General features: G+C 38.0%; 2 protein-coding genes across 4 annotated transcripts in view; one reads left to right on the top strand and one right to left on the bottom strand.

The window, feature by feature from the left end:
• Window positions 1–6712, bottom strand: part of wdr54 (WD repeat domain 54) — a 57681-nt gene extending 50969 nt beyond the window's left edge. The window contains exon 1 of one of the 2 annotated variants that reach the window (XM_028804665.2): window positions 6580–6712. The gene's annotated coding sequence lies outside the window, so the exon portion shown is untranslated. Of the gene's footprint in view, window positions 1–6510 lie in introns of both variants that reach the window. The other variant, XM_028804666.2, reaches the window with a different exon arrangement.
• Window positions 6713–6742: 30 nt separating this feature from the next.
• The window catches only part of LOC114654244 (uncharacterized protein C2orf81 homolog), a 46717-nt gene continuing 30241 nt past the window's right edge, over window positions 6743–23218 (top strand). Inside the window, exons 1-2 of one of the 2 annotated variants that reach the window (XM_028804663.2) lie at window positions 6774–6822; window positions 7191–7227. The gene's annotated coding sequence lies outside the window, so the exon portion shown is untranslated. Of the gene's footprint in view, window positions 6823–7190; window positions 7228–23218 lie in introns of both variants that reach the window. The other variant, XM_051930126.1, reaches the window with a different exon arrangement.

Raw genomic sequence — 23218 nt, 5'->3', positions numbered from 1 at the left:
AAACTTATTAATAAAATTAGGGTGAATCAATAGTACTGCAAATCACAAAATGCAAATAATTAATTTAAACTAAAATTGAACCACAGGTATGTACTGTATGTCAATCTTACGATTAAACATCCTACCATTTTAGATGATTGTAAAAAGTACAATGATTGCATTAAAATCCACAAGTAACTGATTATTGTCAGAAAGGTGCTGTCTCTACTGAGGAATCACTCAGTGTTATGTACTACTGCCAGGAGTTTCAGTCCCTAAAACTTCACAGTTGGGATCTGTGCTCAGGACATAGGGGATTACAGCCAGTAGATTATATGCTTAACTAAACAACCAGACAAGGATGCCCCTTGTCACCACTGCTATTTGCAATCGCCATTGAACCACTGGCAGTTTACTGTCGAAATGATTATCAGATAAAGGGGATTATCACAGGAGGACTTGAACAGAAAATCTTTCTATATGCAGATGTTATGATACTGTATATAGCAGACCCACAAAATACTGTGCCTGCAGTCTTAACAGCACTTATAGAATTTCAAATGATCTCTGGTCTCAGAATTAATTTGAATAAAAGTGTGCTCTTTCCAGTGAATTCTCAAGCATACAATATTAGATTGGACACCTTCCCTTTTATTATTGAAGATCAGCTTAAATACCTAGGGGTAAATATCACAAGTAAACATAAAGCTCTTTATCAACAAAATTTCACCGTATGTATGGAAAAAATTAAGCAAGACTTGCATAGATGGTCAACCCTTCATCTCACTCTAGCTGAAAGAATTAACGTTGTTAAGATGAATATCCTTCCTAATAGTCCTGGGAGGTATACCGGTTCATACTGAAAACCGTTTTTAATTTTTGTTATGATATGGATTTTTCTTGTACCACAACACCGGCTTAAATAGCCTAAACAACATTCGGAACGTGGCGCAGCGGGAAACTGTTTAAGGGGGGACCTTTTTCACTGCTACACCGCTAAACAAGCATGCAATGGAGTACATGCGTTAGTGAAGGTATTGAGCGATGAAAAAAGACAGAGAACATTCCGAAACTGAAGCTGTAGCAGATGATAAAGTTGAACATGATGACACAGAGGAACTTTTGCCAAAAAAAGAAGCTGTGTCTATTGTCTGGAGATACTTTGGTTTTAAAAGGTCGGATGTGGACCAAACAACAATTTACTGAAATGCTGTCAAGCTAAAGTTGTCCCTGGGGGAGGCAACACGAGCAATTTGCTACACCACCTTAGCTGCAAACATGCTTTGGAGTACCATGAATGTATGGAACCAAGATTGGCACCCTCCACATCCTCAGGTAAAACTGAAAAAGCTAGAGGACACTCGAGTCAGACATCATCTGGATTGTAATGGCGTTGGTTATCTTGATCCATCGCTTGCGTTTGCTAGAGGTACTGCCTACGACAAAAAAAAGCAAGCGGTGGATCAAGATAACCAACGCCATTACAATCCAGATAGCTAACATGTCAGTGGACAGAGATTGTTAACATTAACAGAAAGTGTAGTTGGTTTACAAAAAATATTTACCGTACTATTTATTCCTTTTCTAAGACATGTTCAGTGCAATACAACTTTTGACAAGCACCTCTGGATATTTTACTAAGTCTAAATGCCTCTTTGGATGGTTGAAAATATGTTGTCAAAATTATAGTTTAAGTTGTTTGCAAAATTTGTTCAATAAAAAGGTTCTATATTTTCACTGCAACTGTCATGCAATGGGATTCCTTCTCTTCATTAGTGCCAACCCCTTGAAAACTTTATGGGGCCATGTCAACCTGTATTAATGCGTGTGTGCACATTAAAATGTTTTTTTGTACAATGTACAATTCTCATGACAGTGGAGTAGGTTATTCTTAGCCAGTCTACTGCAGTAATTGCAGTGGAAAATGTGGTTAACATCCATTCATGCATGCATGGAAAAAAAATACCATTGAATACCGTGAAACCAGTATAATTTTGAAAAATACCATGATATAGAATTTTGGTCATACCGCCCAGCACTACTTCCTAAGCTTCTCTTTTTATTTCAAAACATTCCAATATACATCAATAAATCATTCTTTAAGCAATTAAATTCAACCATAACCTCATTTATTTGGAACTTAAAACATCTATGTATCCAAAGTGCGACTCTACAAAGACCTAAGGCAGAAGGTGTCATGGCTCTACGTAACTTTCAGTTTTATTACTGGGCAGCAAACATACAAGCTATAAAAACCTGGACACAAATAGATGAACATACACAGGTTTGGTCCACAATAGAAATAAAATCCTGCAGTACTTCTTTATATTCCCTGCTTTGTGCCCCAATAAATGCAAGTTATTGCCAATATACTAATAACTCAATTGTGCTTCATTCACTCAGAATATGGAACCAATGTAGAAAGCATTTTAAGATGGAGAATCTTTTATCTGTGGCACCACTGCATGAGAACCACCGTTTTCAACCCTCGCAAACAAACTGTATGCAGTCTTTGATATCTGGAAAATATTTGGGATTAAATTGCTTAGAGATCTTTATATAGACAACATCTTTGCATCCTATGAACAATTACATTCCAAATGTAACTTTCCAGCAACACATTTCTTTCACTATCTTCAAATTAGAAACTTTGTTAAACAGAACCTGCCCGATTTTCCCCATCTCCCACCTTCTTCTATGCTGGAAAAAATATTGCTCAGTTTCGAGGACTCAGAAAGCGATTCTGCAATATATTAAATTATTGTACACAGTCTCTCCCTTTCAAAGACCCAAGAGGACAGTGGGAAAAGGATCTCTCACTCAACATATCAGAAAAGGAGTGGAAGGTAGCAATGCAGAGAATTCACTTGAGCTCCATATGTGCAAAGCATACAATTATTCAACTCAAAATTATATATCGAGCACATCTCTCTTGCTTAAAACTGTCCAAAATGTTTCCAGGGCAAGATCCAACCTGCGAACACAAATCAAGTTCCAGCCTCACTGGATCACATGTTTTGGGCCTGCACCAAATTAACATCATTCTGGACAAAAATCTTTAAGTGCCTTTCAGACAGCCTTGGTGTCACAATCCCTTCTAACCCATTAACAGGTGTGTTTGGTGTTCTTTCAGATGGGGTTAAAGTGGAGAAGGACAAACGAACTGTAATTGCCTTCACTACACTATTGGCACGTAGACTTATTTTGCTAAACTGGAAGAATCCTAACTCTCCTCTTTTAAGTCAGTGGGTAACTGATGTTTTATATTATTTGAAATTGGAAAAAATCTAATTCTCAGTTAGAGGATCTGTGCAGAACTTCTTCAAAACCTGTCAGGATCTAATTAATAATATTTTAGAATAAGCTCTTAAAGCACTGAGGAAGTAGATTCTCTTCCCATTTCTTTTTCTTCTCTATTTATCTTTATCCGCCTATTAAACTCATCAATTTATTTATTTTTACTATAAACTCATCAATTTATTTATTTTTACTAGCTTTAAGTTTTATTCCGTTGGCCATGCTCTCTTTCTCAGGGTTGGGGGTTGATTTGTTTTCAATCCTATTTTTTGCAAAAATTGATCTATTTGTATGGAATGATTGCAATAAAATCAATACAAAAGTTCAATGATTGCATTAAAATCAATAAGTAACTGATTATTGTCAGAAACATGCTGTCTCTACTGAGGAATCACTCAGAGTGTCATGTACCACTGTTTCTGTCCCTAAAACTTCACAGTTGGGATCTGTGCTCAGGACATGGGGGATTACAGGCTGCAGATTATATGCTTAACTAAACAACCAACTGCCAATCGAGCTGCTAACCTGTGATGGTACACTGCCAGTTACAACTGGTTATGAAAGCCACTGAAAAACACAAGATGATTGTAATAGTGATAAAGTATGAACTGTACTCAGGGTTAGTGACTGCTGCTATGTATTCATTCATATCAACACTAGGTTGTTTCACAAGAAAGTTTGCTAAATAAAAATTATTTAAAATTCACATCTGTGCAGCTGCTGTAAAATGAAACCAGTTTGGATATTAAGAATGGGCCACTACTAAATTCACCCAGACAACAGAAATCCTGCCATCAAAAACAGACCAGTAAAGGGCACATGCAACACTTGTGAAGTGTAAGAAAGCTCACAGTGAAAGCTTAAAGAGCAGAAAACTCACTGTACCTTATTACAGACTGCCTCACACACTGTGTTGGCTGGGATTGGCTCCAGCAGACCCCCATGACCCTGTGTTAGGATATAGCGGGTTGGATAATGGATGGATGGATGGACTTAACAAGGATCTGCATCTGTTACACAAGAACAAGAAAGTATGCAGCCATGGACCAAGGACTGTGAAAATATTGCCTGGTATGATTTATCATGCTTACTACTATATTACAAGGTAAAGAATAGTCTATAAAGAAAACCATATGCAGTAATTCTGCAAAATATTAAAACTCAATAGCCTAAAATCTTTTGGAGTATTATGTACCATTTTAGTGCATTGTTTAATTCTCACTACCTTTCCTATATCATTTACTTTTTAAACACTTTCCTGGCATGTTTATAATACTGTTGTGATGAAGCCTTGCCAAAGTGTGAGTTTCTCTGGAGAATATCAGATGCTAGTTCTAAATGCATCTAACTAAAATAATGTAACAATATCAAGATGTACTGTATATCATACACTTTCTAGCAGTATTCATTTCCATTGAGCTACTAATTTTTTTTCCATAATAAACTTTGGTGAAAGCTCTTGAAAATCCATACTGGCCCTTTACAAATGAGGCTGCACAATAAAAGCATACAAAACATTTGTGCACCAATAAAGGCATGTGGCTTCAAAAGCACACAGAGTAGAGGAGGAGGCTTGTGTTTTGCTTATGCATTTGCCATATTCTACTGTATATGGTCTACTCTTAGTTTTAAGCTGATGGTTTTTCTTTGAGAATTCTACTTTGGTTGCTGCACAGGAGATGTAATGAGTAACTTTTGCTTTTCCTAGAATGCAATCTTGGAGTGGATGTCTCCTGACTATTGAAGAACCCAGTATAAGATGTTTGTGATATTTTGTCATAATCATTCTTATTTTCCCTGCAGTTTCCTCCCACAGTCCAAAGACATGCAGGTTAGGTGGATTGGCGATTCTAAATTGGCCCTAGTGTGTGCTTGGTGTTTGTGTTTGTCCTGCCCGGGATTGGTTCCTGCCTTGTGCCCTCTGTTGGCTGGGATTGGCTCCTGCAGACCCCCGTGACCCTGTGTTCGGATTCAGCAGGTTGGAAAATGGATGGATGGATTTTCCCTGCATGGTGGTGCCTTCTGGAATACCTACAAAATCCTTTGTGGTGGGTTAGCGTAGGGCAGGCATACTCAACTCTAGTCCTGGAGGGCCACAGTTTCTGCAGCTTTTTGCTTTAACCAAATTCTTAATTAGAACACTTTCGTTTACTAAGGACCAAGGAACCACCAGCTCTCTAGCTTCCTCTTACACCTCTGTATATGAATCATGAAGCACCTGTGTTGATTCAATGTTTTGAAATAAATGAGAGAGAAGGGAAGGACCAACAGGTGCAAATATTTTCCAGACCACAAATCATATGAATAATGATCTCAAACGAAAAATGTACAATGTGATAAGGATTTGTCTTCATGGAATAACAGCACTAACAAGACACATAAATAAACACTGCTAGGCCTGGCTTCCAATTACAAAACTGATTGGAACGAAAACTTGCAGCTGCTTCAGACTTCCAGGACTGAACCCAAGTACCCGCTTGGGCATATTAAAGCGAAATCTAGAAATTAATTCTATTAATTATTAATTCTACTTATTAATATTTAAGTACATTATAAACAATGACAAAAAATCGACATCTTTCTCGTTGGATATTTAAATACAGCATACACACAAGCATAAATATGTGTGTGTTTATATACAAGGAATGAGCAGTTACCGAGTTAAAGAAGATATATGTACAGTATTATACTATCATTCATTGTAGATGCTGAATGGTATTTTTGAACTCTGCATTTTTTTGCTGGTGTGAAATTTGGTGTTTTATTTTAAAAACATAATACCTGTAATAAGGTTAAGCGTGGCTTACAAGCCAGGTTGCAGAAATATTTTTGTATACCTGTGTTTATATGCACAACCTAACATGCCAGCGCAATAACCGATGTGCGGTTGTCAGAAAAAAAAACTAAAATATGAGAATATAAAAAATATATGGACATGATCAAAAAAACTATTTTTAACAGGAAAAGAAAATATTTAGCACATTTTCTATCGGTCGGAATTTCTGTCACTCAGTAAAAGTAATGAGACCATTGGCGCTCAACCAACCTTCATCCACCTCACAGGCCAAGGTTTGAAACCACACGAACTGAAATCATATTCCTGTCAGAAAAGCGTCACATTTTGCGCATGCGCAATATTTTTCACGGTCTAAAATCTAGTGTTAAAGTCTAGTCAATGACGAACCGAGAAATGTCCAAGATACTTTACGGTGTTACACTCTTTTTCCACTGTACCTTATGCAGGCCGTTAATGTTCAAACTTCCACGCTTCAATGAAAAGCTAGGAGAAACACAGCGTCTCACCTTCCCGGGTTTCAAACAATCCTTGCTTCACTCTAAGAACCAGCAAAAATATCCAGGTGTTTTAAAGTCTCTTGATCTTCAACGACTCTTCACGCTCAACATTTACGTCCAAGTTCCCTGGCAGCCATGGCGACAGCAACGCTAAGGCTGACGTCAGCACGCAAGGGAGCGCGGCGTTTTCTGTTGCTATGTGACGACGGCGGGCGAAGCAAACTGCACTGGACTGACATTCTTCGAACCTCGGTAAGCTACTACTTTACTTGTCCAGATGTTACGAAGCGGGGCACCGAAAAAGCTGAGTTCCAGTCGTAACTTGTACGGACATACAGGGTATCTGGGCTCCGGGGTCTTTCGCCTGAATCTGAATTCGATATAAGTTAACACTGCATACCATTCTAAAAGTTTTTCGAACAGCTTGTTTTTTTGTATAGCTTATCTTTCCTTATGCACAATTCATCGGAATCGAAATTATATGTACGACCGCAGATCGTTATTAAAGAGCCATTTATTTTTTGTGTCGAATGCAATATTTTTAAGGCCGGTGAAAATTTTCACATTATTTTTGTCATAAAAACTGATGTAATCTTCAATTAGTCTTTTTTTTTCTATAGGTACAAGAAGTTATCTTGTGGGAATTCACTGACACAGGTAATCTGGCAACGTTTTTACCTTTGTTCTTTTCTCTTCCCCGTTCCGTCACCTTATCATTTGTTCTTCATTTTCCTTTCTTGCACTGTCATGTTTCAATTAAGCTTCTAAAAGTGAACGTCTTTTATATTTATAGTCTTCAAAAGGCATCTTCCTACTTCCTTACGTCTTCCTTTTTCCCTTGATATTTCTCAGATGCTCTCACCAGTTCAGATTTTGTTCTGTTTGTTAAATTTAGTGCACATACAAACTGAGCAATCTTCAAATCTGTGATTTCCAACAGTCTTGATCCAGTACAATATTGTTTTGGCCCTGTATGTAGGACAGCTCTCTTGCTGAAAGGAAAAAGTGCTCAGTCCTTGCTAATGAGAAGCATGCCCAGACTGTTCTGCTGCTGTTGTAGTATTTCATTGTAGACACGTGGGTTTCCTCCGGGCGCTCCGGTTTCCTCCCACAGTCCAAAGACATGCAGGTTAGGTGGATTGGAGATTCTAAATTGGCCCTAGTGTGTGCTTGGTGTGTGGGTGTGTTTGTGTGTGTCCTGCGGTGGGTTGGCACCCTGCCCAGGATTGGTTCCTGCCTTGTGCCCTGTGTTGGCTGGGATTGGCTCCAGCAGACCCCCGTGACCCTGTGTTCGGATTCAGCGGGTTGGAAAATGGATGGACATACTGTTTGTTGGTACATGGTCAGTATTCAGTCTGCGTTGTACACAAAATTTTGAATTTTAAAAGCCAAGATTAGTCTTATTCTTATCCTTGCAGGGTTATTCCTATTTGTTTTGACAAATCCCAGATGGACACAAAGACAGCTCTTAATATTTATCACTTTGTTGCCATCTCTTCTATTCAGTATTTTTCAGTGTTCATACATGTGTAGTTTTGCCTCTTGGCTCTGGAGCCAGCAGTGATTTAGTTTTATGTGTAGACTAGCTGTTACACAACTTTGCCCAAAACGTTTCTAAGACAGTGTTCCTCAGTTATAGAATCAAAAGGCCTGGTTCAGCTGACAGAAGTCCTTACAAAGTTCTGATGTGCTAGAAGTACTGTTTAACTAAGTACTTTTATGTATACAATATTCATATTTTTTACATTGGAGCTAATATCAGTTCTCTGGAGATTCTACTGTTGAACATGCTACATAAAAGTGCCCATGAGTAAAACTTTCCTGCCTATATTAGATCAATTCATGCTTTTCCTAGTGACTAGCTTTTGTTGATGGTCATTCCAAAATAGAATTTTAGAGGAAACTTTATTGTTTTGAAAATAGGAATATTGGGATTTTTTTGGGTACAAGTATAATTTCAATCGGTAGTGCATCAAGAAAAAATGGCAGCTTCAATCAGATTTGAATGTAGCACTTTGATCTGTAATCTTAAAACGTTACAAAGGTTTGGAAGGTTTAGATCAAAAGCTATATAAAAACTAAAAGAGACCTAGTGCAAGGGAACAGTAGGTTATCTCAGAGAAAGCGAGGAACTAAAAATTGCAACAAATAAGAACTGAAATAAACTCCAAATGATGTTAGAAAATGAAAATCAATGGAAAGTCAAATAAAAAGCAGAGCAAACCACAAATCTAAATTTGCAATGCCCATTTATGTACATATCATACCATGGTAGCAAGAGAAACTAAAGTGGGCTTGAGATGTTGGTTTTTTCTTTGTTCACTCATGAATTTGTTTCCTAGTTGATTGCCAGTAATATGTTCACCTTTGGAGGATGTATCATGCAGTACTATAGTACTATTTTAACAAATTTTTTCTGATATTATGAATATGGTGTGAAGACCAGGGGCACACCTGCTTTCCCAACCCAACACAAATAGGCAATGACACCAGCTCAGTCCAACAAAAGCCTTTTATTCATGGAAAGGCACTCAAATCCATAGCAGTCTCCAAGGACTGATGCCAACAGTCACAAACACAGTGAAACTCCGTCCCTTTCTTCCAGAGCCTTGCAGCCTCCTTTCTCTTTCACATTGCAAGCCTCACAAACATTATCCTTCGACTCTGGCCTCTTCTGGGAGGTGGCTGGCTCCTTTTTAAATGACACCTGGGAGCACTTCAGGTGGTTTAGTAGGGAGGTCTGGAATTGCTCCGAGGTACAGCTGAAGCCCAAAGTAGGGCTCTGCAGCTCCCACAGTTCCCCCTTGCAGCATCCTCGGATCCCAACAGGGCTATGCGAGCAAATAGTGATTCCCATAGAGCCCAGCAGGAAACCGAGGCGTCGTTGCTACCCGGGGGGCTTTCAAATAACAGTTTGGGGAAGATAGCGCCCTTTGGATGTCCTCTCCCCATGTCCTTCCATTTTGGAAGCATCCCGGCTGGGTAACAATGGCATTACTCCAAAAGCCATTGCTAGACAATAAACTTCTAACACTGAATCTTGTTTTACTTTAACTTATCACAAACAGACAATACTTTTACAGCTGCACATATACACAACCTATGGAATGAATTGAATGTTTTAAGAAATGTGCAGGAAAGAACAGGTGAAAAAAATAATATTGTTAACTATGTACAGTATCTACCCATGTCTCTTTTCTGATTGTGGGGGGACTCCTTAACTGTGTTGCAGGGAAGCAACACCTACGGTCACTCACAGCCACAGCAACTGGCACACATTTGAGAGTTATAGCACAGCTTCTAACCACATTTTACTTGAGCTTCACCTAACTTTCTTCTATCCCATTTATAGATAATTTTCCACATAACATGCCACTCAGTCTCTTTTTCCTGTGCAGGAAACCTTCCCTTCTTCACTTGCTGTCAGACCATTTATTTGTGCAATTAATTCTCAGCACTAAGCCAAAAATAGGATGCAGTATACTAGCATAACCTACTCACTACAGCATTATCATCAACAAATAAAAAAACATTTCAGCTAATTTTCATTTTTGTATAATGTTACCAAAATTCAATCAAATCAGCCAAATTATTATTGAGATTTTTCCACGTAGTATGTGACCCTATCTCTTTTTGTTGTGCAGGACACTTCCCTTTCTTTACTCATCCATCCACCCTATTGGTCAAAGGTGGTCTTCTGCTGCAACATTAAGTTGCAAAACCGGCCCCATTTCTCTATGCAAATACTTACTAGTGTTTTGTGTTAGAGGAGCCCACTTGCTACACAGCATTATTAACAATATATATCAACAAAAAAACATGAGTTGACTAATTTTCTTTTTTCTATGATGTCACCAAAGTTCAATCAAATCAGTCAAAGCATTTTTGAGACTTTGGGGTATTTAGTTTTCCTGTTGTGGGGGAGTTACCTTAGTTATTAATATATTAAAATGTCCCTTTTTAGAAGATACCTATTGTTCTAGACGTACAATCCTCTCATATTTCATCTTTTAAAGTAAACTGGAAATAGTGTTTTTGTTGATGAGTGAGTGAGTGAGTCAATGTTGCAATTAATACAGTATATATGAATATATACATTGAGACTGAGGAACAGACCAAGAACACCAAAAGAAAGGTTGTGGCAAGGGCCAGGCTATCCCATTTAATCGATAAATTGAAAATAACAAAATAGTGCCCTGTGCACAAAAGAAAGTTAGCTTGATTGAGCCTTACTAAAATGCTTTAACAGAAAGATTCATCAGTGGGAGCTCTGTTCTTTTGGCGCCCGAAGTGGAACGGATAGGGCCAACTCTGGGTGATGTGGACGGAGTTAGGCATCCTCATTGGTCTTCTTATCAGAACTGCAATGGAAAGAGAAAATACAGTTAGCTCCAGTGCCTCTTCTTTTTCAGAGTGGAACATCTTACCTCATCAGAGCCAGGAAGGTGGTCCCAAGGTGCACATGCGTAACTATATAGATAAAGATAGATCGAGAGTTGTGCAACTTCTGATGCACAATGAGGGTATGCAGCAGTTATTTGTATGAATTACATATTATAAATGTACAATATGGATTAACACAAAGAATGAATTGGTCACTACTAACTGAAAAACTTACCAATATGGTGCAGCAGTGCATTCATTATTAAATTACTTCATGGCTTACTTGTTCATTAAATATGGTCAGCAAAGTAGCTAATGGTATACCCTAGGTACAATAATGATTTGCCACTTTTTTTTAACTAGCAAAATACCCATGCTTCGCAGCGGCGAAGTACTGCTTTAAAATTTTTCTTAAGAAGAAAAGTAAACCTTTTTAAACTGAGGGAAAATATACCAATAATTATTTGTTAAGGATCTCTTTGTATACCACGTTGTCAGTTCGGCCCACCGGTTGTAATATGACCAAGCTATGCGCTGAGCTTATTCTTGAGCATGCAACGTATAGTTGGCCATGTGAAAAGCAATCTTGCCTCAAATCAATGCCAACCTTTTGTAGGGTCTGTCCCTGAGACTTATTAATTGTCATTGCGAAGCAGAGCCTTACTGGAAATTGGAGGCGTTTGAATTGAAATGGGTTTCATCGATAAATTCGCATCCAGCTTTTGAGAGTTTAAAACATTCATAAACATCAAAGTGTCCACTACTCAAATCATCACCTGTGAATCTAAGATGTTTAAGAGGTATTGGCAATTGTCCAAAGGTGTAAAATATTTGGCCATTTTGGTACACTTGAAAGCGACAACCGAACAATTCAGCGGCAGCCATCAACTCACATGCAGAACCATAGGTGAAGGGCTTAAGCATTTCACTCTTATAGTGCTCCTGTGTAGTATAATTATCTCCTGTACCATCATCAGTACACACCTTGAACCTGTCCCAGTCATTCAATACATAAGACACAATGTTCCTCCGGATATCAAGAGTGAGCCTGATATGGCCGTGCAATATGTAACACAGAGAATGGAAAAGGCAGTCGCCATCTCCGGGCATGGAAACCACTCGGTAAGTGCCAGTTCTTTGATCGATGGATGGAACGATAAAGGAAATGGGTACCTGAACAATGTAAACCAAGTCTATAATACCTACACAATAACTATAATCGTAATAAACGAACAATAAAACAGCGGAGAAGCCGTGGATTAAATAAAAAGGCTGCAGTTATCAGTAGAGAGATGTGAATACCATGGCGAAGCAAGGAAGGGAATAAAGAGACCGGAGCGATGGACGGCCTTATATAGGCAGGCAGCCAACTACGTGGGAGGCGTGGGGATGGGGGACCCAACGCCGCCTCACACAGCGGCCGAGCTGCAGGCTATGGACATATATATGTATGTAAGTAGGATTCAGTTAGCGTTGAGAACCCGCGTACCAGATTTCTTGAAGATGGGCCCATAAGTAACAAAGACCGTTGGAAAGATCAATATGGCGGCCGATAGTGGCGTCATACCACCGAAATAAGTACGTACATCAGTTTCGGTTAGTTCAGGGAAGCCGCCTACCAAATTTCGTAAAGATGGGGCCATAAATAAGAAAGTTTAACATGGCAGACGTTGTCGACCGTTATGACCATTACGTGTAGAATTTGGAAATGAACTTACTTAGTTTTTGTAAGTAAGCTGTAAGGAATGAGCCTGCCAAATGTTGCAGAAATGTTGCGTAAGAACGTTTCCATATTCAAATCGCGATGTATAAAACCTACACTTGGCGTAAAGCCACGCACTTTTCCACGGTACATCATACCCTGTCATACGCAAGTTCTCCGCTCAGTTTTGCAGACTGGCGGCACCCAGCGTCAAAGCAGTGCTACTGTTCCTGTGTGGTTACCCTTTCTTAGATCCACATCCACGACGGCGGCTTTATCAAATACACTGAAATTAACCACATATCGTTCATAAACTTAATGCATCTGATTGTAATTAACCTGTAATAATATAATGGTCCACAGAATGGTCAAACTATTCTAAATACCATAACTGCTTTAGCGTTGTTACTCTCACTGCACCTTCTTCTTCTTCTGTCAGCTGCTCCCGTTAGGGGTTGCCACAGCGGATCATCTTTTTCCATATTACTCTCACTGCACCACTCGGAGTATTTATATCACTGTATCTGAGTGAGAATCACAGATCTACAGTACAGCGATTGGAAAGAGAATTATCGGTATACAGCATCAAGCACTCGCTGCCTCAGCCATTCACTATTTTAACTGCTCTCATCCGACCAACGCTTCACAGCCTTTCCTGTTCTGACCTCGCGGTTCACAAACAGTTTTATCCCAAGAACTATACATGCACTGAATCAGTCCATCAAGTGCTCCTTGTAGAACTGTTTGTACTTGCAAGTTACCATGAGGTAATTGTACTTATGATACAGTTATAATATTGCACAACCTGAGACACTTTATAAAGCCCGTATTTACATATGATGACAATATCATTTTTAAGATGAAATGCAGCTAAATATGTTGATTATATTATACAGATAAAACTTTAACTTTAGCTACACGGTGCCGCAGCGCTAGCGAGCTTGAGCTTCGTTCACGGTTTGTTCCTACCTCGTGCTGTATTCATGCTGTGGCTGGCGCGACACTAGAAGGATAGATGGATAGAATAATTAAACATTACGAAGATATTTCGATGTTCCTTAAAAGTTTTGAAGAATCGGTGTTCTAAGCTTACAGATGACTTAACGTCTATTACAGAGCTGATTGTGTGGCGATTGGGTATTTGGAGAAAGAAAAGTAAGGACAGGAATTGGGGGTTAGTACGTTTGAAAAAGACAGTACTTCTGTAATAAAGCATTTCATTGAAGGTCGCACATGGTGCAGCAAGCATCCTGCTGTAAGACATAAACAGTCACTGCGCCACCGTGTTCCCATGTTTAATACCATGCTTTAACTCATATCATCATTAAAAATGATATCACATATACTTCTCAGTATTTTAATTATTCAGAGAGCTGTAATACTACGAACGTAATGGATTCTGTGTCCTGTCGGAGGAAGAGCACGTAGTGATTCAGGCACATAGAGCACATATAAGATCAAATACACAACAAAGCATTTAACGTGCTACTTTAATTACGATGGGATTTGAGAAACTAGTACAGTAATCCCTCCTCCATCGCGGGGGTTGCGTTCCATAGCCACCCACGAAATAAGAAAATCCGCGAAGTAGAAACCATATGTTTATATGGTTATTTTTATATTGTCATGCTTGGGTCACAGATTTGTGCAGAAACACAGGAGGTTGTAGAGAGACAGGAACGTTATTCAAACACTGCAAACAAACATTTGTCTCTTTTTCAAAAGTTTAAACTGTGCTCCATGACAAGACAGAGATGACAGTTCTGTCTCACAATTAAAAGAATGCAAACATATCTCTTCAAAGGAGTGCGCGTCAGGAGCACTGAATGTCAGAAAGTGAGAGAAAACCAAACAAATCAATAGGGCTGTTTTCTTTTTAAGTATGTGAAGCACCGCCGGTACAAAGCTATTGAAGGCGGCAGCTCACACCCCCTCCATCAGGAGCAGACAAAGAGAGAGAGAGACAGAGAAAAACAAAGTCAAAAATCAATACGTGCCCTTTGAGCTTTTAAGTATGCGAAGCACCGTGCAGCATGTCGCTTCACTAAGCAGCTGCACACAGAAGGTAGCAACGTGAAGATAATCTTTCAGCATTTTTAGACGAGCGTCCGTATCGTCTAGGTGTGCGAACAGCCCCCCTGCTCACACCCCCTACGTCAGGATCAGAGAAAGCGCAAGAGAGACCGAGAAAAGTAAGTTGGGTAGCTTCTCAGCCATCTGCCAATAGCGTCCCTTGTATGAAATCAACTGGGCAAACCAACTGAGGAAGCATGTACCAGAAATTAAAAGACCCATTGTCCTCAGAAATCCGCGAACCAGCAAAAAATCCACGATATTTAAATATGCTTACATATAAAATCCGCGATAGAGTGAAGCCGCGAAAGGCGAAGCGCGATATAGTGTGGGATCACTGTAAATTAAACGATTTTAAGATGAAGTTTATGATGTTCTACTTTAATGACAAAATAAACTACGTGATTAAAGTTGACATTTCGTGCTTTTTTCACACTGTGTGCCTTTTTTTTCACTGTACCCTAATAAGCTTTCATATGACACTCAGACAGTGGGCTACGAGTCACCTTTTCATGCCGACTTTGATATCTGACAACTTTTTTTATTTCGGCACTGTGCGAACCGCTCACTGTGAACTTGAGCTTTCGAGTTTCTCCAACACACTATGTCACTCGATCAACTTCCTTTTGTTGCTTATATAACTGTTTAAACCAACAAATAGTACGTTTTTCTTTGCCCCCATTTGGTATTCGCTGAAATTCTTCTATTTTTCCTCGTACTTTTGCCATTGCCTTTTCACAGAACGCTGAGCTTAAGGGCTATTTATATTGATTTGCATATTCAAAGAGGCGTAATTCTGGGAGGAGTTGGGGCGGGACAGCAGGCGCGTGCACAAGCATTTATTTCCACGCTGAGCGGGATTTATGTAGTGGAAGAACGCGGAAGTTGGCGAACGCACAGATTCCTGCATCTGGATTTTTCTGTGCGTAAGCACATTTCGGCTTTTGTGCTTACATCATGCTATAGTGTGAATTCTACGCACACCATTATGCATGAGGCCCCTGGTGAGTCATTGGAACTTTCTGATATTTCTGTATAAATGACACCTAAATGTATCTGTATATGTAAGTCGTAATTGTTTAAATACTCAAGGTCAGAAAGAAATAATCATATGATTCTTTAAATTTAAAAACTGTCCAAACCTCCTGTAGACATAGTAGAAATGTTTCACATGAACAGAGTACAGTAAAATTTTTACTTTCATGCTGTAACAAATAGTGTATCGATGCCAATAGTAGTAATAACTCCACCTACATGCTTTTGGCAGCTGCTGAGCAGAACAGCATATTTTCCTATTTTGTCATGAAGATGAAAATCTGATCACCTTTTAGGAACCTTTCATGCAGGAATCCTGCCAAAAAACAAATGTTTCTCAATTTCACATGCCTAAATGCAAAAAAATACTGAAATCTGGAAGCCAGTTTTCATTATAGAAGATGTCCCCTTTCCAATTAACACCATACGTATAGTTTTTCTTTTATAAAAGGATTGTGGAAAAAACTTTTCCTTTATCTTCAAAGAAGACAGTCACGGAGCCCAGATAAGAATGCAGAACATTTCTTCATGTGCACAGAGTTACGTTGTGTTAGGGTGTTGTACCATGTTAGCCATTATGGATGCAATGAGAAGTCAAGCAAAATGATGTCTTTTATTGGCGAACTGAACAGATTACAGACGGTTTTCAAACTGCCTGAAGAAGGGTCCTGAGTTGCCTCGATAGCTTGCATATGCACAAATGTCTCAGTCCATGGAGTGAGCAATCAGTTAAACAATTCATCTGCTTTTATACGTTTTCTAATACATCACCTTATCTAATACATCATGTCATCTGTTATTATACAAAACTTTATTACTTCTCGAAAAAACTAAAACCACCAGTAATTTCTGACTCATGTCGATTTTCTCCATATTCTGAATTCTGCCTCGTTGGAAGGGGTGTTCTGTGGATTCTCCTAATGAACTATCACTGCTTCGTAGGAGGGGTATTTGGGCTTTTCCATCAGTTTATCCTCATTTTCTAAAGGGGTGTTCGGCACTTATTTACCTGATTCTAACCTTGGAAAACCAACTTGGCGGTTTCCTTAAGATGAGGCAGATCTCATGTGCTTAAGCTTTAAGCTGTATTTAGTTTACCCTTGAGTTACTTTCAGTCCTTTTTCTTATTACTTAGTATTTAATTCCGTTAAAGCTTCATATAAGTATATACTTTAGATCAGATTGTAAAAATACTATATACTGTGTTTCCCCCTTTTCAGACTTCTTAAAGTCAAACCTAAACTCTGAGGTCGACCTAGTTTTTCTACTTTAACTGTCTTTTTCTAATTGTATAAATCATTTGTGTATTGTCTCAAAATGATGTATGATGATAAAACATTGTCAACAACTATTTAATCCATGTTGTATTTTTCCTGTGTTTTAAGTAACTATTTGATTTCCTTCTTATCCAATAAACCTTAGCTGTGTTAGTTCACAAAAATGTACCCAGTCCTGTATTTCATCTGCAATTTAATAGACTGTTTATTAGTACCGTTGGTGGTGACACCGATGGTGTAATTTTTACTTTAAAAACTACAAATGTTACCAGTTTTTGTTACCAATGATGTTTACAACAATAACCAGAGATAGAGTCCTTATACAAACAAGCAAGCTCGCATTCACAAAGTCACCCTTATTTATATCCAGCTGTGGTCTATACTAAGTTATCACCTTTGTTTTCTACTAAAGACAGGCGGCATAAATCTAACAATAGGTGTCAATCCTCCCTTCAGAAAATGTCATGACTACTCTCATTAATGCAAGTCACTGGTCCTTTTTCAAGGTCACATTTAAATAGTAAGGGTTACACTGAAGCTTCTTTGATGTTTAAAATCTTCTGCCACAAGCTGGAATCTTTGGTTTGTATCCAGGCTTTCTAATTCACAAACTGCACACTTAGCACCTGTTTGTACAAAACACTCCATCTCTGTTGTTACTTTGTTTGGCTATTTTTGATATTACTTAAGCCCAAGAAGCCGAAATATTATTATTTGTCCTGTATTGCCACCAACAGCTGCTAGTTTTAACTATATCTCTATCTATAATAATGTATTTAGACATTCTGCTCTGAGTGTCCCAATTTCCAAAACACTTATTAAATACAATCCCTTAAGTTTACTATCATTCCTCTTAGTTAACATATTTTTCTTAATGTTCAGCTCTATATTATTTGTTATGTTATTATAAATCAATGGCAATGTTTTAATTGGATTGACTTTAACAGGTAATGCTGTATGCACTAATGTGATGATAATCACTAATGTGATACTAAATATAGTAGTCATGTGTCAGATTCTGATTAACTACAGGAGGTGGGTAGTGGGCACAGTCCAAACTGCATACTAACATTAATCCTTAAAGGTAGTGTTTGCCTTCTCGCACCTAGTATCAATGGACCCATAGAATTAGGTCATTCTAAAAATATTTACTCTTACATATTGTTTTTATACTAGGTGCTGATCATGTTATGCTAATCTCATTTTCTAAACTATTTGCTATTATGGCCATTGTTGTACACTTTAAACCCTAAACAATTTAAAATCATAATAATTGTGCACTGTTTCCATTAATAAAATAATAGTTACAAATATTTAATAAGTACTAGGGGGCTTCGCCTCCTGCTTGCTTCGCTTGCCAACCCCTGCGTTTGGTTTTCCGGATACACATTTTTAAGATTTTTTTTTTTTTTTTTTTTGAATTGTTGCTATTTCATTAGTTTCACTTTTATTTCAGAACTTCTGTAAAAACAATATTCGTAATCTTGCGAGTCCCAATATGCTGAATCTTTTTAATGAGGTCAGGATTGGTTTCTCTGTTTGGAATTTCAGCACAGACAAAACGATCTACATCATCAGCAGTTAATAATTTATTTTAAAAAAGTAAAAAAGTAAGTAGAGTTCTGCATTTGGCTCCTGTCTGTAAAGTCGTGCTATTTTCCTCTCACAGTTCCAAAAGTACATGGGGTTACCAAGGTGATACCTCAGCTTTTGTCTAGGTTTTTGTACAAGGGCTAGACAGAACGTTTTTGACTCCTGGGGTAAATTTAGCTTTTTAAATAAGCAGACAGATAAATATATATACATGAACAAAGTAACCAATAAATGCATGTGCGGTAAACTCTGTTTTTGAAATTCTCAAGATTCTTTATTTGTCACATGCATAGTTATACAGGACAACACGCAGTGAAATGCATCCTGATCCGCTTATCAAAAACTGTGCAAAGTTAGAAGAATTTCAGTTAGATTAACAAAAAGTCATAGATTGAAAGATAACAGTATAGTAGAACATAATAAGTAAAATTATGTGAATAAAGTAGAATTAAATGTTAAGGTGCAATAGTGTAGTAATTATTGTGCAAAACCAAAGTTAGACTGGTGCATAGTTAAATGAGGCAGTTTGTTTGTTTGCGCTACTGCGATCTTTACTATTCTTTTTTTTATATTTTCTAATTTTCCTACTTTCATATCCTTTAACTTTCTCCACATGTGTATAGCGGCAATGTTTTTTTGTTTTTTTTTTAACCTTTCTAATTTCACTGGTTTCATAGTCTCTAACCTGCTCTGTTAGCGCCAACGTTTGTAAACGTCTTTATGAAGTTCTACTTTGTCTTTTACTCATTGTCTTTTAATTCTGAGCCGGATTAGACATGCTTTTTTTTCAGTTCCACTTGTTCCAGGCTGATAATTACTTTCCTTATTTTCTGAATTTGCACCTCGATTATTCTTTTTTGCTCTTTTTTCTCTCCAACACATTTGAGTCTCTTTTCTCCGCGCTGCTTTCTTCTTCGCTTAGATGTCGACATTTCATTTATAACGTACTGTCCTTATACACTTTACAGTATAGACGCTGAGAGCCCTGGATCTGTGTATGCTCAAATCCTTCACAAGACTGAATACTTTGCTGCCTGTTGTCCTATTTGATAGATTGTAAATAGGGCATGTCTTTGGTCTCGCGGGTAGATTGTAAGTAGGGCGTGTGTTTGGGCTCGCGGGTGTTTAAAATGACTTCCAAGAAGATCACGTATCGTAGCCTTGCTTTTCCATTCCAGGATTTTCTTTTATATATATAGAGAGATATGTTGCTCATGAAAAGACTTAATTTGCCTTGCAGATAATTAACTTTTCCTCCTAGATCTTCCATCGCTTCACGGTTCAAATTCTATTTACTGCAGAAAAAGAGATATTAGGGTGTGATAAAATTCCGTCTATAGTGGGGATTTAATATGATAGTCAGGTATTGGGGTCCAAAGGATATCAATATATAAAACTCTTGATCCGATGCGATAGATGCCTTCCGCAATTCGGGACCCATGATGATCTTTTTGGTCTCAGGGGTTGCTAGCATATTAACACAAGCACTCCACACTTTCAAAAAGTATTGGAGATTTTTATTATTATTATTTTAGCTGTTAGTACTTTTTGCTCACTACACTACGAGCACACTGTAACCAAGCAAGCACTGTGAACTTAAAGACATCTTCTCGTCTGCTCCCTGGCCCTGAAAGGAAAGAGGGCGTTACTAACAGCTGTTCAGTGAACATCACTGCACTCTTTGATTAAGTGCAATTGAATTAAAGTGTAATTATTACAAATCTCATTTTGTTCCTGCATCTTTGCGATCCTATTAAATAAACAATATAAAAATAGAAGCTTCAGATTGAAAAATGTTGCTACTTTGTAGACCATGGAGATAGGAGCCGTTGCTGCACAGTTTGTTGACAAGTTCTTTCAGATGTCATAATATGTGATTCTAAATCAGTCATCGCATCTTTAAACAATTTCAGAAAAGAGACCACATTTCTGAGTATCTTTTTATTGATGCGATCAGTCGTCAAATTGTCGCAACACTGAATCCGTCGTATCGAAATTAGAGTTCCATCTTATCTCTTCAGAGTTTTTGAATGGCCTTGTAAGCTTGTCTTGTTGTCCAGTATGTTTAAAATACCTTACTAACCTTTTTTTACATTATCCAGAAGCTGTGTAATTTCAGCTGCTGTAAAAGCACAAATTTAATCTGGTGTAGCCTCACAAGGCAGCGATCGTTTTTGCAGTCAGCTGTGTTGTTCAAACAGTAAAGCGCGAATGTTACCATCTGTTTTAAACATGCTTGCTTCAAACGGGGTCCCAAAAAGCATCATTGACACCAGATTGTAGTTCTCATTAATGCAATGAATGGATATGTTCTCAAAGTTTTTGGTCCAAATATCAGTGGCGACAGCACACAAATAATTACTGATGGTTTCTAGCATGCCACATACCATATATTTTCTCTGGTTTTTTTTTTCTACCATGTGCCACAATGCAGATGGGGCAGTATTCTCTTCAAAGTTTATTTGGCTACCGTGTCATTCAGGCATTGCTCAAATTTAATACTGTATAGCCATTATTCAGGCTCTGTCGTAAAGCCGTATATCCTTGAAAACATAATCAGCTAATTTATCCCATGCTTCACGTTTAGCGTTAGTTGTTACTTTTGTCAGGTTTACCAAGAATGTCAGTTTAGTTTGACCCTTCGCTACTGCACACGCGTGACGCTTTAAACCTGAGTTGCCTGACTTGTGTCCACTATATGTTAAGCACATTTATTGCAGCAAGCAAACGGCACTTAGTTGCCATCGCCATCGATAAACAAATGAAAATGTCAGACTTCCCTTTAGTAAGTTTTGCAGTCTTGTACTCCGCTTTTTTAATGCTGTTTCTATCTCAGTGGTTGTGAGGCTGTCTCCAGTCTCTTCAATCTTGAGTTGCGCATGTAACAGCATATGTATGCGTCGTAACTGATATATTGAAGGAATGTACGTTCTGTTTTAAATTTAATTCTATTTTCCTTGACTCTAGCTCCAGTCCACACATGAGTTTTAACATCTCTATCCCCCCCACAATACTGAAAATCAGTCTCGCGAGGTCCCGCATTGCAGACCTGTATGCTGAGAATGAAGTTTCTTCTCCTTTGTCAGTTAAACATTACAGTGCTTTAAACTAAAAATATTCTAACATACAAAATCTATGTATGCTTAATAGCATCGATTTATTTTACTCATAACCTCCTGTTAAGGCTAATTATTCATATATGCGCTTTTTTGTTAGTATCATCTGAAATTATTCTTGCATTTTTCTAGACCATTGTTCCAGTGGAAAAAGCACAGTCCACCTTTTCCCATCATTTTGGTAGTTAAAAATTTTTCTCTTGCATTGTTTATGGTACAGCATGTCTTAGTATAGAACAATACTGGGGATGGAGTCCAGTGCTTATCACCAAGTTCCTTTTTGTCTTAGAGAATATGTTGCCTTTTACTTTAAAATTACTAAAAGAACCTCCTTCCATTTAAAGCATGGCCAGTACCCAAAAGGAAGGTGGTGCACACAGTATATAAAATCTGGAGACTTTTTAATTGCACCTAGGCATACCATTTTCAGTTTGAATTTAAGGCTTATTTCATTCAGACATAAAACTTTTAAAAATTTATGAATACTTTAATCAGTTGCTTCATCCTATCAACTAACACCACATACTTTCACACATTGTCTTTAACCAAACACATTCTCACACTTACTTAAATGTCTTTTAATGCACTTCAGTCAAGAAGGTCCCTTTCCCATGACATACTCAAAATCACTTAAATTGTCTTTATCACATTTAAACCCATTCAAGTTTTATTTTTTATAGCATTCACTGTTTAAAACATTACACACTCTTTGTTTCTCATGCTTACATTTACTCTCTCTCAATTCCCTGCATGTTAAGACGTCTATTTACTTACCCACTACGTTTGGAAACAAAATTGATCCACTGAAAGAAACAAATTCTAAAAAAATTGTTAACTGCTTTACCTATACACTCCGCTCACACTGATTTTACTGATCAGGACAAGCAAACACCTGACAGCCTCTGATTACGCAACCCCCAATCCCTTCTGTGACCTTCGAAGAGAGCACAGCAGTGAAATCTACTGAAATACAAGGCAATCCAGCTCAGCTCCACATGGTGCTGGTCTCCCAGTCAAAGAGACTCCGCTAGCAAACCAAGTCAGCAATTGCAAGGAAGAAATCTTACATCTAGGAAACCATAAAGCAAGAAATTACATCAAGAAAGTAGTCCCAGGAAAATCTACACACACACAGGGAGAACACACAAACTGTATACAGAAAAATATTTAAACTTAGACTTTCATTTTTTATTGCCAGGCAGTAGTGCTAATCAGTGTGCCACCATACTACTCCTCAGTAATAGTTCTTAAGTTACCTAACAACTCATGTTCAAACTATTTGAAGCAACATCAATATCCTATATATACCCGTTAAGCATCCTTCACTTTTGTATCCTATTTAATTAGTCTGTTGACACATACACAACTAGAATTAGCTATGCTTAATACACATTCTGCAAATCCAAAGTGATTGTCTCAAAGTTACTTACCTAAGTGCTTGATTTCATGAACCAGCAACCCAGGTCACC

This window comes from Erpetoichthys calabaricus, chromosome 7, assembly GCF_900747795.2.
Source record: "Erpetoichthys calabaricus chromosome 7, fErpCal1.3, whole genome shotgun sequence".
Classification (NCBI taxonomy): Eukaryota; Metazoa; Chordata; class Cladistia; order Polypteriformes; family Polypteridae; genus Erpetoichthys; species Erpetoichthys calabaricus.
This window is presented reverse-complemented; position numbering and strand designations above follow the sequence as displayed.